This window comes from Cajanus cajan, chromosome 2 (genome assembly GCF_000230855.2).
Source record: "Cajanus cajan strain Asha chromosome 2, NIPB_CcT2T_4, whole genome shotgun sequence".
Lineage (NCBI taxonomy): Eukaryota > Viridiplantae > Streptophyta > Magnoliopsida > Fabales > Fabaceae > Cajanus > Cajanus cajan.
Genome location: NC_138518.1, coordinates 54,464,934 through 54,477,405, shown reverse-complemented (window position 1 = coordinate 54,477,405; position 12,472 = coordinate 54,464,934).

Here is a 12,472-nt window from a genome sequence, read left to right as displayed (position 1 = left end):
GGTAGGCTCATACACAAGTTGTTCTATCCTTGACAAGAATACTAGATTTTCCTAGTCTAAGTGGAAAAATCCAATAATTATGTGTTGTGGATTGATATCCAAATTTGTTGTTGATCTAGCAAATTCAAAAAGATTGCGTTGTTACGTTAGTTTGGTATGGTTAAGCCACCTAGACTACTCACCTGTGTTATAAGAGATATCTTAGTTGATATGCATGACAACACATCATGTTATGTTGATATGTTGTGAAGTTGATGTGTGTTGAAAGTTGATAAATGTTGCTATGTTACAGTGTTGTTAAGTTGTGTTGATAAATAATTGTGTTGTGAGTCGTTGTGTTAACTACATGTTATGATGAAAAGTTTTATTATTGATATACTAAGTTGGTATAATGATAAGTTGTGCGACCTATGTATCGAATTGGTTATGTTGATGAGTTATATGTTGTGTGATATGCTAAGTAGTTGTTGAATCATAAGTTTATGTTAATTGTGGATATAGTTATACATTCTTCTATCGTATGTTATTTTTGTTAAGCATACATTTGAATTTTCCTTATTATTGAACTACAATAATCATATTTATATGGGGGCAGAACAAGAATAAATTGGAGGATGAACATGTTTTAGGGCCATGTTGGAGGGTGATGACGTTGTTTAGACTACTCTGATGTAGCTTTTGTAGTTTGTATATAGTAGTTATTTAACTGACAACTTAGAATTTATATTTTCAACTTGAAATATTGTTATATGAGGAGGGTTATAATAACAGCGGTGTAACTTTTACTAAGTATTACACCGCTCAACAACTTTATATTAAATGTGAATTTTGTAAATCCAACCGTTAGATTGAAAGTTCATATCACTTTATATGTTTATATCAAATTTTGTTAAAATTAAACAATAACTTGAAGGTAATCAACGTGTTCATATTTTAGTATATTTTGAAATGAATATATTACGTCAATTTTGTTTATAAAAATAAAGTATCAAATCATCTTGGATTAATATAAAATTTTGTATATATGAGCTACGAGTAAAGAGCTTTCAATCTAACGGTTGAATTTACAAAATTCATATTTAATACAAAGTTATTGAATGATGTAATACTTAATAAAAGTTATATCAGTGTTATTATAACCCTCCTCTTATTATATATATTGTTGTAGCTCCACCAAGGAACCTTTATGTTTTGCAATTTATCATTTTCTTATACATATATGTTGTTGCATGTATATATAGAAATTGTTTACGTGATAATCTTAGATAATTATATTTATGTTTTTTTGCTATTTGGTTGCTGAGTTGTAAAATATAGACACCAAACAAGTAGTTACATAATGTAACGTAGTTAGTAGACTGGAACGGGGCGTTCCCAGATTGGAACGGGGCGTTCCCAGATTGGAACAGGCCGTTCTAAACTACTAAAACAAGGGTGATTTAGTAGCCCAGAACGGGCCGTTCCCAAACTGAAATGGGTCGTTCCAAACTACTAAATAGGCTCATGAATCTTGGACTGGAATGGGTCGTTCCAAAGTAGTCATTGTGAGTTAAATTCAACTCCAGAACGTACCGTTCCGGTTTTAGAACGGGCCATTCTAGACGTGCCAGAATGGGTCGTTCTGATTTCAGAACGGGCCGTTCTGCATGTGAATTTTACACATGATGAAGGATCCTAGAACAGGACGTTCCGGATTTGGAACGGGCTGTTCTGGCCAGTTTAGACTTCTATAAATAGAGGTTGTGCAGTTGAGGAGAAGGAGAGGTTTTTAGAGAGAATTTTTAGAGAGAAGGACTCTGGACTAGGAAGCTTGCTTTGGGTGGATTGAAGTCCTAGGTTGAGCTTTGGAAAGGAAATTCCACTTCTTCTCAGTTCTTGGCTATTCTGAGCCAATCTTCAGGTAAGGGAAGCTAGATTGTATGTTGTTTGGTTGTATGTGAGTTTAGGAACTCATATGGAGTTGTATAATTATATTGACATGTATGATGAGTAGAAAGTGAAATGAAAAAATGCAACTTGAGTATAGTGAAGTTGTTTACAAGTTGTGTGTTGATCTATGATATTGTTGAAGCATTTTGAAATTAAGTTGATGAAGTTGCTATATGTTATGTGTGGACATGTTTATGTTGTGAAACATGATGAGATGATATAGTTGAAAGTTGTGAAGTACATGATGATAATATTGTGAGTTGTAAGAAGCATGATGTGAAGTGTGTAAATGTGTGTGATTTATATAGATGTTATTAGTAGACTATGTTGTTAAGTTGTTAGAGAAGAGTTGTATGTTGCTATAAAGTTGTATGTTGTGCCATGTGTTAAAGATATTATTTTATGATGATTGAGTTGTAAATTATGAGTTGAGCTAATAAGCCGTTGAGTTGATTGTGTTGTTTAAAGTTGAAATGAGACATTGTGTTGTTAAACAATGTTGATGAGTTGTTGTGCTGATAAACTATGTTGTTCAAGTTGAAAAGTTGTATGTTGTTTAAGTTGTTAAGTTGATTAAGCTGTGATGATGAGTTGTTGATCACTAGGACTAGGGAGATGTTTTCAAAGTTGCTTATCCCATTGTGTGGATTGAGATAGTTGTGGTGCTCTGAGAGCCCAATTTGTTGGAAAACCCTCCTTGGGAAGTTGTCCCTTGGAGTGGACATTGTGTTGTTCTCCTCTAGGACTTAGTTGATCCCGTGTGTGGGAAAGGTCGAGGCACACGTGTACAAAGCGACCACGGTATAGGGGCCAGGCCAAGCTATACCGATTACAAGCAGCCAGATGTTTATTGTTGTAAAGTTGTTATGGTGTCTATTGTTGTAAAGTTGAAAAGTTGGGAACATATGGTGAAGATATATGTCCTATGTTGAGATACATAGTACTAAGGAGATAAGTTGACAGTTGTTTTAAAGTTGAATCCCTTAGTATTGTGTGGGCGACATGGAAGTAGTCGATCCATGTCATGGTTGAATGACCAATTTGAGTAAGGTATCTAGTTAGAGATGTAGTCTTTGACTAGGTACTGGAGGGTGCGTGGTACTTGGAGGACAGTGGGTGGGCTAACTCCATATGTGGATTGGTGGGCTAACTCCATATGTGGATTGGTGATGCTAGCCAAGGCTGTGGTAGACTCATACCCAAACCCTTTTGTCCTGATAGTAGTACTGGACCTCCGAGTCTAAGTGGCACACCTGAGCAATCGCCTATTGTTGTCTATACCTGGTTCTCTTCGGAGTTCCTAATGATGTTCTATACCTGACCTGGCTGAGATAGGTCAAACGCTGGATTCGGTAGGGTTTATGCCACCTAGACTGCTCAACCTCAGTTGTTGGAGATCTCCGAGTTGAAATGCGTGACGACACATAAGTTGTTGATGAGTTGATTTGTTGTTGATAAGAGTTGTATCTATGTTGTTATATTGTTAAGCTGTGATTGTGTTGTATGTTGATCCTGTTGAGGATGATGATAGTGTTGTTATGTTGTAAGTTGCGTTGAAATGTTGATACAGCGTTGATATGTGGAATCAAGTTGAAATGATGTTAAGATGTATAATATATGTGTTGTTTATCTTTTGTGTCGGATGTGAAGATGATTATATAGTTGTGTTTCATATTTGATATTAGGTGTTTATTGTCTTTAGCTTACCCTTGCATGTTTTCATGTGGTTTGAACTGCGATGATCATACGTTGTATGGGAGCAGGGCAAGGATAGGTCGGGAGATAACTGCTAAAGACCACAGGAGGTGCCTGGAGATGGATTTTTTTTGTAGGCTACCTTATAGTAACGTACTTTGTTGTATATAATTGATTGTTGTTGGTTGCTTGATTAGCAACTTGTGTTGTAAATATTTTATTATACTATTTTAGTATATATATTTCAGTAATGTGTAGTGTTGTTTCATAGTGTTGTTTCATAGTGTGACGGTCACGACAGGTCGTTACACATAATGATAATAAAATATTAAAACATGCTTTCTTGTTTAAAATATTTTTAAAACTAAATTATTTTAATTCTCACTCATCATTTAGTCTCATGTTTAAACATTATAATTTGCTGATGGCGAAGTAGTTTTTACATTGTCACATACTTTTATATATTCTTTTACATTGTCTCGCGCTTTTATATATTTTCAACTTTTCATCCTTTGCATGTTGTTATTAACTTTATTTTACTAATTTAAAATTTTAAAATATATTCATATCAACATTTTCGTTGCTGTTTAAACTCATCTAAGAGTGAAGTAACAGTAGCACCAATAAATTTTGAAAATAATAATAATTATAGTTAGATGAGATTTTATTGCAGTTGTTGATCAATTAAGATAGGGAGATGGTCAGAAATTAAATAGCGTTGTGATGGCTACCTACAATTTTTTATTCTAGTTAAGATTCCAGAAAATAGTATTTAATTACGAACAATATATGATAACTTATAAATTTGAAAAGAAAAAAAAAAGTTATAGTTATAAAATATTTAAAATTTATCTTTCTATATTTGAGCTTATTAAATATTGACATTTTAACAAAACCATACTTGTTAAAAATAATTATTTACTCCTTCAGTAATCATACTCAATGACAATTTCCAATCTAATTAATATTAATTCTTAAGATAATATATTATTATTATTATTATTATTATTATTATTATTATTTGCACAAGTGTGACTTACGATAGTCTGTCCTAACTTTTGAGGTTAACGCCATTGAAATATTATTATTATTTTTAAATAGTATTATTAGTTGGCACGAGTTGAAATCATACAAATCTATGTAGCAAATATAAATAAGGAAAAGACGGAAATCATAAATGATATAAAAGTATGATTTATGAAATTAACGCAACATAAAAAGAATGATCGAAATCGAATTAACTAAATGTCAAAAAATAAAAAAAGAGTGAATTGACTTTTCATATAATTTGACGAATTGTAATTTCCTTCTCTCCCTCTCTCTCTCTTTTTTTTTAATGATTTATGAAACATTGAAACACCATTTTCCTTTTCTTTTCTTAAAATGGTATTCTAATTTCTAACTATCTTTCTAGATAACTGTAGAAATAGACAATCTTTCTACACATATAATATAAGGAGTGAAGAAAAGACGCTCCGTACTTTCGTTAAAAGAAAACTAAAAATTAAATAAAGTGATTAGTTACTATTAATCAATCAAGTAGTTAATTTTTTATACATGTTTTTTATTTTAACCTTAAGAATTATGTTAGTAGAAAAAAAAAAATATATGATATAGAAGTACAAATGTGTTAAAAAAATGTGAATAGAATTTTTTTAATATTGTTATAGATTAAAATTATTTAAAAGATATATATATATATATATATATATATATATATATATATATATATATATATATATATATACAAAAGTATGCTAGAATTACATATTCGAAAAGTTAATGTTACGTATGTGTCAATTATATCACATCGTCGTGTTTATAATGTAATTGAATTGTTGTTCTTTATATAATTAAGTTAAAATTAATATTTTTTTTTTATAAATATAGTTCAGTGTCTCAAAGATGACAATAAAAAATTAATATTTGCAAAACGTAACTTCTATTAATCAAATATTATTTTAATATTAAGAAGAATTGAACCTAATAATACTAGATCGATCCTGCCATTACCTAATTTACTCTATCATTAGTTTAGCTCTGTGCACATTTTATTAGTTTTACTAACTCTTCTATATATATATATAGAAAACAAAATAAGAATATATATTTATTTCATGAGAAGTTATTTCAATTATTTAACTAGTTTCTTTTGTTACAACTAATTAATTAGTTTGCTTATCTTTGACTACTAAGTTTGGTGCAAATTGTATAAGCTGGCAAATTAATAATTTTCACAAAGAATATTGTTTGAAAAAAAATAGAAATAAAATAAATTAAAAATTTAGTTGAGATATACGTGAAGGAAACATGAAGGTGGTTGTTACTTGTTAGTAGCTTAATTACTATTAAAAGGAGAAAATAGTTAAATAATAAAAATTTAATGAGCAGTATATATATATATATATGAAAAGGGTTGAAATACGCTTGTGTAATTATTATGTATGAATTCATTATAAATTTACACAATCTTTTGAAATGTTTGGTCCATACGTATATTAAAGTAACCTCGTCTTCTTATATGGATCTCCAAAATCAAGCTCACTTTCACGTTCAAGAGACATGAAAGTAACCTCGTCTTCTCAGGCAATAATGCACCAAAGATTTTAACCATGCATCATCCTCTTGTCAATCAAGTGGGCAACAAAAAGACAAAAATCATAATGTTTGCGGTAACCTCAAAACGCGAATGTGAAAATGAGAAAGAGAGAGACAGCAACAGGGAGAATGGCGCGGCATACTACATGGCGGAGAGCAGGGTGTGACAAAGCCAAAGAGAAAGCAAGAGTATGAGGGTGACTAAGAAAGAGTAGTGGTAAACGAGAGGGAAAGAGAGAATGCAAAAAGTGCTACCACATCACATATATAAAATTGGTTATCTTGTAACCAAATTTATGATGTTGTTGTATCCACTTTTTGCATTAAGATGTCCAAATTTATGATGTTGTTGTATCCACTTTTTGCATTAAGATGTATATATTGGCATGTACTCCTAGATCCTAGCCTATTTTATGAGCTTTCAAGTGATAATTGTGTTTTTGAAATGATAGTGCATGCATATAACACTACAATTGAGATATTTTGCATATCATATTATTTATAAATCTTTGAAATAAGTTTGAATACGTGTGATCCTTGAAATGAGTTTGAATATGTGTATGTGGATATGTGTGTGTGCATGCATGTGTGTGTTTTGATAGAGTTATGTCGACATTCGAACTCAAGTCTTGGATTTATTTGTTTGCGTTTAAATGAGTTTTAGTTGTTTGTTCTTTACAAATTTTAATATGTAAGACCTTTGAAGTGATTGAACTACTATTATTTATTTTAATGATGAGCATAATTTATTATTTTTATTCATCTACCAGTTTGATGTGAATTATCTATCTTGCTAAAAGAGATTGTTTATTATTCTATTTATTTAAATTAAACTATAAAATTTCTATTAGTGTATTAAAGATTGTTTTCTCTCCATATGCAGAGTGATTCGAAGAAAAATTAAGTAGAAATTTGTGGGCTTGAAATATTTTTGTCACACACACATAAGTGAAGAGGTTACTTATATAAGTAAATATAATGAGACAAATTCAAGTCTTAAATTAGTCAAAAGAGAAAATATCACAAATTACATTTTAAAATATAAAATAACCATTATTTTAAAGTGATTGAATCGATTCAAATTTAGGAGATAAAAGATCAAAATAAAAAATTTAAAAAATAAATAATCAAAATGAATCTAATAAATAAGATAAACGATTTAAAGTATGGTTTAGTCTTTCTCTTATTTTTAAAATTAAATATATGTGTATATGTGCATGCGCTCAAATTATAAAGAAATCTATTATCAATTAGAATTAAATTTAAAAAACTTTGAAAATTAAAAGTGTTAAAAATATATTAATTTATATTTTATAATTAATAAACTAAAATTTTGACAACATTTTAAATATGATTTTTCATATTTTATATAAACTTATGAATAGAGATGTCAAATACGTTGAATTAGCCCGACTTACATGAGCTAAATACTATTTTAAGCTAAGTTGGCCTAAGATATATATATATATATATATATATATATATATATATATATATATATATATATATATATATGTATGTATGTATATATTTTGAGCTACCATTTCATGGCCCAACCTAATCAATGTTGAACCATCAAACCAAATTGACCTAATGAAAAAAATATATTTTAAAAATTAAATATTTTTTACAATGAAAAAGAAAAACAAAAATTATAACATGATTATAATGATTAGTAAAAATGATAGGCTCTCTCTTTATGTTAGGTGAAGTTTCTATTACATCTAAATCATCTTCCATATTATAAAAAATATCATCAACATTCATGACTGCAATATTCAAAATTAAACAAGTTAATTTACTCATTTAGTTTATAGTTTCCACAATGAATTATAAAGCAAAAAGTCAACATAATTCAAAGTTCAATTTAAAAGTAATAAAAAAAATTTAAAAGTAATAACAAGCCAAAATTTAATTCACAATTTTCAATCCACACAACAAAAACCTTAAAAAATAAAATAACATATATGGTATTTGGTAAGAGTTGGAACCAGGGACAACACCAATAATACTTAATAAAGAAACAAATAATAACTGAAATGAGATAGAAAAATATCATAACAAAAAAATACCTTTTAGATAGTAAATACACTTGAACAGTTCAGTAGAAAGAAAATAATTTATATCATAAAGAGAAAGAAAGTTTCTTATAGAGTGAAGTGACATCTTGAAATTTTGTGCCTTAAGTGGTGATGTTGTTATCGTCACCCGGTGAGCACAGATACAAGCGTGACTATATCTTCGACTTCATCGACAAATGGAACAGAAAAGATAAGTCACAAGGTCAACTCATCAAGAGAACAATGAAATTATGGGAGCGGCAAAATTCTCATAGTAGCTAACCTTAACTTTAAACATGTAAGCACAAGTAAATATCAAAAAAAATGAAAAAATATTAATATTGTAGAATTATTAATATTTTATTCTATTATTTTATAACATATATTATCAATTTATTTTAATTTAAATTATTTCAATTATGAATTTAACAATCAGCTTGTAAGCTTGTGAGCCAACTCGACTTAAGGTAATTTGACCTGCCAAACTAAGTAGATCAGATTAAAATAATTTAATTTTATTTAATTTATTTTTTAAGGTCCAATTTAGCTTTATTTTTCAGGTTAGTCGAACCCAAATTGGCAACTTTATTTGAAAATACTTATAAATATATAATTTTCATTACACATGCTTAAGACTTGAACTTGAGACCACTAATAAATGAAATAATTTCACCTTTAGACCACTAATAAGTGGAATAATTTCGCCTAGTTAATTCACGTGATTACAATACTAATTACTTTTAATTAAAATAATAAAATATACTTAATTGTCTTAATTACATGAAAGTTGAATAATGACATTATAACCTTTAATATTCGCAATTTATGCAGATTATTTTTCCCTTTAAATTTTAATTGAATGATATTTTTAATATTTTAATATTCTAATTGTTTATCCAATCTAGAATTTTCTAAATTTTAATTTTTTTAATTAGTATTCAAAATTTTGTAGTTAACTTAAAAGTTTTGGCTGACTACATACTTTATATATATGTTGATTTATATTTTAGTTATCAAAAAATAAATTTTGCATGCTGTTAAATATATTTAATTTTTGTATTTGATATGTATTAAAAAAATTATAAATATATAATATTTTCTAATATATGTTATTAGGAAAAATTTATTCATTTTGGTACTCATTATAACTATTTAGTGAACCGCAAGGGTTGGCATAAGATGAGAGTTGGGTAGGCGTAGGTCTTAGATTTAAATGGGTGTTTGTCATTATAATTTTAATGAGTAAAAAAATAATAACTAATAAGTAAATTAAATATTGGAGGTAACAATTAATAGTCACTGAATTATTAGCTGTGTTTAATTAAACTAAATAATTATATTTAATTATCTTAATTACATAAAAGTTATATCAATGTAATACCTTTAATTTGGACAGTTGACCTCCTTTAAAGGAGGGAGCTAGAATCATATGGATTGTTAGAGGAAGGGTGTTTATATAAAATAAATAATTATATAATTTTTTAAATAAATTAAAAATATAGAATAATATATATATATATATATATATATATATATATAAATTTTTTTAAAAAAGAAGTTAAGGATTATAAAAGCTAATTTTCAGTTTCTTATAATTATGAATTTATTATAAAAATTTATAAGTACTTTAATAATGATTTTGTAGAAAAAAGTTCTATTGAAAATTTTTTGAACTGAAACAAATTATATGTTACTCAGTATATCGTTTTCTGCAACAATATTAACTAATAATCATTGAAAATGAATTTATTTTCATAGTTTTACAAGTACGAGAAAAATAAAGTTGTGTTCTGTTGGTGATATTTTCGCTGAAAGCAAATTTTGAAAAAGCATGTAATTTAGTATTTGGTTTATTTTCTTAAGGTTTACATATGAACGTTTTGGATACATGTACTCAAAGTCGGAAGCATGTTAGAAGATGAAAAATAATCGTGAGAATAACAAATAAAAAAATATATATATACAAACAATATAGATAGAAAATCCTAAATTCTAAATCCTAAAATTTGAATATATGTTGGTGTAGAACAAGAAAATAGTGGTGTACGCCTCAAGGGAATTAAAGGTTAAGGAATTATCCCTTTCATGATTAGGAGCTAATGGTTATGATGTTTGTCTTGAAGATTTGGAGTTATTATTTGTATGAGGCCAAATTTAGTATTTTTAGTGATCATAAGAGTTTGAAATATTTATTTAATCAAAAGGAGTTGAACGTGAGACAAAGGAGGTTGATGGAGTTTCTGAAGGGATTATAACTTCTAGTTGATGTATCAACTTGGAAAGGTTAATGTGGTGGCAAATACCTAGAGTAGGAAATCTAACCACATATTCTTTTTGATGGTCAAGGAGTTGGAGCTGGTTGAGAAATTCAAAGATTTGAATCTTTGTGTGGAGTTGACTCGAGATAACATTAGTTGTAGGTTAACTGTGAGACCCATGATGTTTGTTTTCTTTCTTCCCCTGGACCCTCACCCCACTCTCACTTGCACTCTCTTTTGGGTACTTAGTGGTTGATATATATTTTTTTTTTCTTTCTTTTATTCTCTCAAGCTCTCAATCTCATCTCTCACGCACTCTTTCTCTCAAAACCTTTACTTCTCTTTTTCCCATTTTTTTCACTTGCGGAACTCCTCCTGGTGGCTGTGGTGTTTAGGTGATGATGTTGGTGTGGGAAATTAGCTGAAGATCTCCTTCTCCATTGGTCTCCTTCTGCTTCCAATCTTCTTCCCATTTCTTCTTCCTAGAGTTTAGATTTTTATACCAAGGTAAGGGAAGTTAGTTGTTTGTGATGGATTGTTTGGAAATGAGCTAAAAACTCACTTGATGACTGATTATTGTAGATTGATGGTGATGTTTGATGAAATTCCATTTTTATGGGGTTTGATGAAAATTTGGGGATTTTGATGATTGATGCATGTATGTTGAAATTGTTGATGTTTTTGAGTTGTAGGTGGTTGGTAGATCATGTTTTGGGGGTAAACATTGATGGATTATAGTTGGAAAATGTAAAGGGAAGCCATGGAAGTGTAGAACCTCTACACTTGGTGCTGAAACACTAAAGGGAGTCATAATCTGGATGAGAAATTAAGATGACCGAGTCTTGAAGCTGCAGCTCTGAGTTGGGCGCTGCAGCCCTGGGAGAAATTAAATTTGGCAGAGAGTTTGAGCTGCAGCCCCAAGTTGGGCGCTACAGCCCCAGGAAGCCCAGGAGAAAAATGAGCTGGCAGAGAGTTACAGCTAAAGCGCTGGATTGAGCGCTGCAGCGGTGGGCCTAGATGACCGAATTTGGTCTTGAGGTCTTCATGAAAGTTGTAGCCCTGGATGTTAGCTTTCCAATGGCGTTGGAATCACCCAAAAAGGAGGTCTAGAACTCTAGATATGACAGTTTTAGTGAAGAGAGGTCAGGCTGCCAGCATTGGTTATAGCTGTTTCGGTTTTTATAATTTTTCACAAGGTAGATGAAATAATTTGGACTCGGTGTCTTCATGAGAGTTGTAGAACATCTTCTTATCTTTCATATGAGATAAGGATGATTATGATAGGAGTGCTATAACGCTATATATGTCTGTTTTAGTGAAGAGGGGTCAAGCTGCCAGTATTCCTTATAGCTGTTGCGGTTTTTATCAATTTTAACATGGTAGATGAAGGAATTAGGATTTGGTGTCTTCATAAGAGTTATAGGAAATCTTCTTATCTTTAATATGAGATAATGATGAGCCTGATAGGAGCATTATAACTCCAGATATTCTATGATTAGTAATGGTTGTCACTTTACAATGAGTGATTAAGATATGTTGAAGGTTGTTTTGGATGTGTTATTTCATGAATATGTTGACTAATATTGATTAATGTTGTTGAGACGAGTTGAGTTGTATTAGTGGTACATTGTTGTAAGTTGCTATGTTGAGCTGTACGGTTGTGTTGTGCTGTGTGTTAATATTGGTGGTTGTAGGTCGTAAGGCTGAGTTGTTGTAGGCCGAAAGGCTGAGTTGTTGTACGCCGCAAGGCTAAGTTGTTGTAGGCCGAAAGGCTGAGTTGTTGTAGGCCGAAAGGCTGAGTTGTTGTACGCCGCAAGGCTGAGTTGTTGTAGGCCGAAAGGCTGAGTGGTTGTATGAGATCTCCGAGTTGATATGCATGACGACGCATTATATGAATATTGATGACCAGGTTGAAAAATCAATGGGATGTAT